Raw genomic sequence first — 6,318 nt, 5'->3', positions numbered from 1 at the left:
CACATTACGCAAAACGCAATTCTGCAAGCATGGGACGCCACCCTTAGTTCCATTGCTTTCTATGCAAAAACAGTGAGTCATGGGATAACTAGCGTCGGGCTGGAGATATTAGGAACTAATCAACTTATAAGACTGTTGTAGGTTCAAGTTAAAATCTGAAATATGGAGAGATGCACAAGGCTTTAGAAATTTAAAAAAGTGAGGTTCTGCGCAGTTTTACAGGTCCGCCATCTTGGTGTGTAATTTACTAGATATTTGATCTGTTTTCTACGTGAAATACTTCACACAGGTATTTTACGCAAAAAACATCCAGTTACGCGTAACTACACATTCCTGCAAGTATCCGAGCAATTTTACAAGAGTTCTTCTTTTCTAGTAACTTTAACATGCATTTTCTCTACTATCCTAGGGCCCTTAGGTTTGATTTCATCCGAATTATTCAAAATGAAATGGTCCATACGGTCCGAATCATGCAAGATGAGAAGGTTTTGGTCAAATTTTATTAATATCTTGGTATTGAAACTAATAATAAAATTAAATTATAATAATTATAATTTATGACGAAGATATTACAAAAATAAAATGTTGAAAATGGTTTTACAATTAGGTGTTAAAAAATCGCATGGCCAAAAAATAGAAAAACGTTTACTGTAAATAACAATGAGTCCAAAAATATTATAACAAAAAATAGATTTAAACACAAATAAACATTTTTAAACCAGAAAGTTCAATTTTTTTCTAAAAAAGAAAAAAACAATTTTGAACAAAATACATGAATCGTCGCAAATCGTCGCGCTATCCTTCCTTTGGTTCCTCGACTTTTTCCTTGCCATTCCTTGTCTCGAACGGCAACACTATGCTTGCTGTATCACGTATTCTTATTTGGGGTAAATTTTTAAAGCAGAAAGATTAATTCTTTACTAAAGTTTAGTAAAGAATAAAAAAATAATTAAAAATCAGACATGTTTAGTAACTAAACATTAAAGGAACCTGTATGCGAGGTAACCACTGAATGATCCTGTACAGGTTCCTTGACAGATGTAACTGAGGTGTGGGTTTATGTACAGGATCTTTTTCAGGATCCTATACATGAACCTGAGTAGAAACTAATCCACGAGGGTTCGCTAGTGGCTTGACTCTCTCCACGAAGGAATAATAAGGAGACTTAAGCAGTGTCTCCAGAACGTGGGATTTTGCGGCCCCCACCACTCTCCCATCTGGGAGCGACACATTCAAACGTAGCGTGTCGCTGAGTCGGCTCTGCTACATGTTGCATAGACCAGCCCAAAGATATTATACTGTAGAGCCGAAAATGCACGATCACGAGCCCGAGCCCCCACGACTTAACGATTCGTTTTCGGTGGCTAACTGGCTATTTGGAGGAGTTTTTATGTTCTGAATTTCGCAGGGTGTCAAGAGAATGAAAGTTCAGGTAATTTTACTATGTTCTATAATTTTAGAAAAAAATAAGGAAATTAATTCTTATCAAGCCTTCTTGCGCAATTTTATTGCAATTTTTTTTAATCTATTTTTTTAAAATGTGCTTTCAAATTTGCGTAAGTTTAAGATATATTCAGTAATTTTGAAACGATTAGAAAATAATTAAAATTTGTAAAGATTTTTAAAAGAATTTTTCACGGAAATAAAAAAATTCTTTTAGGTTTCTACGAATAATTAATATAATTTCTTATTCTGAAAAATTGATTTAAAAAAATTCCAATACATTTTAAACTATGTTTAAAATGGTTAATAAAGAATCTGAAGATTTTAAGGAAAATCTTTTTCATTTCGCCGAATTTCAAAGAAAATCAGGAAAAATTTAAATAGTTTTTAATGATTAGAAGGCTTAGAAGGTCCGTTAAGATTAGAAACAGAACTTTTTCAAGATTGGTAGGAAAATTTTTAATGACAATATTTAAAAAAAAAGTACTTTATGAGAATATTAAAAAAGGTTTTTAAACATGTGAAAGGATTTCCTAAAATTTAAGAAGATTGTAGAATATTTTAAAGCAAAATGTTTCAATTTAGTAAGATTATAATAAATAGATCAAAATCGAGTAAATGCAATAAATATTAAGAAGAATCGAAGAGATTCAAATCGAATTTGAAACTTAACTTCTGTTAGAAACTTAGATTTTTAAAGAAATCAAACATAAACTTTAGAAGCTTTAAAGGAATTCCGAAAGATTTCAAGGAGGTAAAACTATTTTTCTTAAAATTCCTGGGAAAAATTTATAATATTATGAGTCAATTTTTTCACATCTTCAATTAAGGAACATAATTCTTATTAGGCCTTCTTGTGCAATTTTGTTACACAATTTTTAAAATCATGTGCTGGTTTAAATCTCTACTTTCAAATTTGAGTAAGTTTAAGAGATATTCAGGATTTTGAAAGGATTCAAAGATAATTAAAACTTTTAAAGATTTTTCAAGAATTTTGTAAGTTTTCACGAAAATAACAAATTTATTTTAGGATCCTAGAAATTATTAAAATAATTTTTTATTTCAAAAAATTAATTTTAGGGCATTATTTTAAAGCGTTTCAAAACATTCAAAAAGACGTCAAAAATTGTCAAAGTATCTGAAACATTTTAAAGTCACTTTTTTCTTAATTTTGAAAAATAAAAAAATCACGAAAAGTTTGAATAATTTTCAAAGATTAGAAGACCTGACAAGATTAGAAAAAAAGAATTATTTTCCTAATTATCTTGTGAAAATTTTTAATGATTTTTTATTTTGACAAATGTGCTTTAAAAGAAAATTAAAGAAGACTTTTAAACACACCAAACAATTTTCTAAAATTTCGAAAAAGAGTGTAAAATGTTTTAAAATCAACATTTTTTAATTCGGTAACATTACAAACTTAAAAAAAAATGTAAATAATCGAATAAATTCAATAAATATGGAGTAGAATTGAGGAGATTAAAAAAGAATTTAAACTTCAGAGAAGTTTTAGAAACGTAAGATAAAATTATTTAAAAAACTGAAAAACCTAAAAATTCTTGTAGAAGAATAAGAAAGATGCGCCTGGAATCTGTGTACAATTATCAGTCTTTAAAATTAAAATTCGAATGAATAATAATCTTCTGAATTTTTTTACAGGAATTTTAAGAAAAATAATTTTATCTCCTTGAAATGTTTCGGAATTCCCTTAAAGCTTAGAATTGAGGAGATTAAAAAAGAATTTAAACTTCAGAGAAGTTTTAGAAACGTAAGATAAAATTATTTAAAAAACTGAAAAACCTAAAAATTCTTGTAGAAGAATAAGAAAGATGCGCCTGGAATCTGTGTACAATTATCAGTCTTTAAAATTAAAATTCGAATGAATAATAATCTTCTAAATTTTTTTACAGGAATTTTAAGAAAAATAATTTTATCTCCTTGAAATGTTTCGGAATTCCCTTAAAGCTTCTAAAGTTTATTTTTTTGAAATCTTTGAAAATTTACATTTCTAAAAAATTTAAGTTTAAAATGAGATTTGACTCTCTTCCATTCTTCTAAATATTTCTTGGATTTACTGGATTATTTAAATTTTTTTAAAACAGTACATTTTTGTAAATAAAAATCATTAAAGATGTTCACAAGATTATTAGAAAAATTATTCTTTTTTTTTTCTAATATTTTCAGACCTTCTAATCTTCAAGAATTATTCAAATTTTTCCTGATTTTTTTGCAAGTTTTAATTAAAAAAAACATAAAAAAATGGTGCAAAAAAATTACGCAAGAAGGCTTAATAAGAATTAAATTCCTCATTTTTTTCTAAAATTTAAATAATATGGCAAAATTACGAAATAGTTTTAAAAAATTGTGATCCTTTTTTTAATTTTCTCTCAGAATTCATTCCATTTCATTTTTGGTTGAAAAATAATTTTTTAAATGAAAATCCAACTATATTTTTTAAAATTGAACTATTCTGTTGTAAATTCGATTGTGTGTGTGTTTTTTTTAAACATTTTGCAGTTGAAAATTCATTTCTTCCATCGAAAATGAAACTATTTTTAAATTAAAATTTTTTAAAATAATTATTTTGGTTGATAATTTAATAGTTTTGTTGAGTTTGATTTTTTTTGTTGTTGAAAAAACATTTTCTTATACTAAAAATTTAACTGTATCATTTTTGGTTGAATTTTTTTGGTAGGAAATTGACTTTTATCAGTCAAAAAATTTTCTTTTTCGGTAGAGAATTATTCTTCTTGTTTAAAAATTAATCTATTTTAATCAAGAATTCATTTCTTTGGATGAAAATGCATTTTTTCGTGAAACTTGTTCTATTTTTGTATAAAATGGTTAAAAGTTCATCTTTTTTTTTTGGAAATTAAACTATTTTGCTGAAAAATTGTTGGCTGTAAATTAATTTTTTAAACTGATAATGTAACCATTTTTCGTTGAAAATTTATCTATTTTGTTAACACAAATTTTTGTGTTTTTAAAATGGATTTTGAAATTGTTGAATTTCTGTTTTCGATGGAAAGTTATTGGTTTGAAAATTAAATTATTTGTTTGCAAACTTAATTTTTTGCTTGGAAATTTTAATATTTTGTTTTCTTTTTAGTTATAAATTTGTCTTCTTTGTTGGCGAATTATTCTTCTTTAAAAATTCATTTGTCTTAGATAAAAATTAATTTCTTTTGTTGAAAATTCGCATTTATTTGGGTTTAAAAATTAATTTTTTCAACTGCAAACTTGACTATAAACTACAATGTTTAAGTTACAAAATGTATTTTTAAAAGTAATTTCTGAACTATTTTGTCGAAAATTTGTTTTTTATTTGTTAAAAATTCACTGTTTACTAAAAGTATGACTAAGGCATGCAGCACTTTGAAACATTTTAGATCCAGAAGTCTTGTCTCCTAGATCTATTTACATAAAGTCAATTACATTTGCCTCTTTGCAATAAGCCTAATGGTTCTAAGGTAACTCGGGATTTCAAAATCTGAATAAATTTGAGGAGCAGCTAGATCGTCATTCGTGAGTTCGGGAGAGCTCGATTTCCTGCTCGTGCATTTTCGGCTTTACACGAGGCTGGGCTTCGCAGCATTTGACAGAGTCGACTCACCGACACGCTACGTTTGAATGAGTTGCTCACAGATGGGAGAGTGGTGGGGGCCGAAAAATCCCACGTTCTAGAGACACTGGACCCAACTGTCAGTGGGAAGCCATCCGCAGTTGTCCTCTTCCTATACATGGCAAAGTGTGCGAGTGAGAAAGTTTGTCAAATTGACGTAAGTTAGAGGTTGTGTTCTTTTGTTGTTCATCATACGCAAGATAAACAAAATAAATATATAAACAGTATTTTCGGTACTTGTTTGAAAAATTTGTGAACAGATTTTGAGAAGGAAACGTATAGGTAAGTAACTTTTAAATTTGTAATATGATAAATAGGCTAAAGATTCTCAAGGCTCTGAGAATCTCTGAGAAATTCTCCGCAGGCACTCAGGTAGAACACATTTCTGACACTTGCATCAAAACAAACAAACAGAAACTCTCAACTTACGTCAATTTGAAAAACTTTCTCACTCGAACACTTTTCCATGTATAGGAAGAGGACAACTGCGTACCTGCGCACTCAAATCTAAGATATTCCTGTAATGTGTGTATCACTTACGGTAATGTTTCTATTGCCAAGTGGGGGAATGGAGTTAGGTCTCCTTATTATTCCTTCGTGACTCTCTCATTGGTGAGTTGAATCTACAAGGGTATAAAGAAAGCCAACTTTATATGTCACTTTGAACACGAAAAACCTATTCCTTTTAATCGATCAGTTATAAATATAAAATAATTATGTTAATAGAAATAATTTGTAGTATTGTCAAAGAATATTTTTATAATTATGTTTAAAGGTAAGTTAGTATTGTTTACCTTATACAACATTATTAAATGAATTTATTATTATTTACTATATTATTAAATTTTTAATTTGTTTAAACAACATAAAATATTATAATTAAAATTACCTTACCGTTATGGCAGACAAAAAATTAAAATTTCTAAACTTATATTCCACAAAAGCAAATAGAAACTATGCATGTGCACATATTTTGTAGGTAGATTAGAAGGGATTGAAACAATCGAAAATAAAGCATATAATTATGGAATTAAAAATAACCTTGGCAAAAAATTTATAATTTCCAAATTTATGTTGCACACGGACGATTAGAAACTATGTACTAGGCAGTCTGATAAGTACCTGAAAATTCTAAGAGATGGCATTAGTACTCACTAATGTGAACCATTTTCGTCGAGCTTGATCATTCAAATGACGCCTGTCAAAACTTCAGCCATTTATGTTTACGCATTTACAAGTTACAGCACTGAGAA

This window comes from Belonocnema kinseyi, chromosome 5 (genome assembly GCF_010883055.1).
Source record: "Belonocnema kinseyi isolate 2016_QV_RU_SX_M_011 chromosome 5, B_treatae_v1, whole genome shotgun sequence".
Taxonomy (NCBI): Eukaryota; Metazoa; Arthropoda; class Insecta; order Hymenoptera; family Cynipidae; genus Belonocnema; species Belonocnema kinseyi.
The sequence above is the reverse complement of the archived record's forward strand: the minus strand, read 5'-3'. Positions refer to the sequence as shown.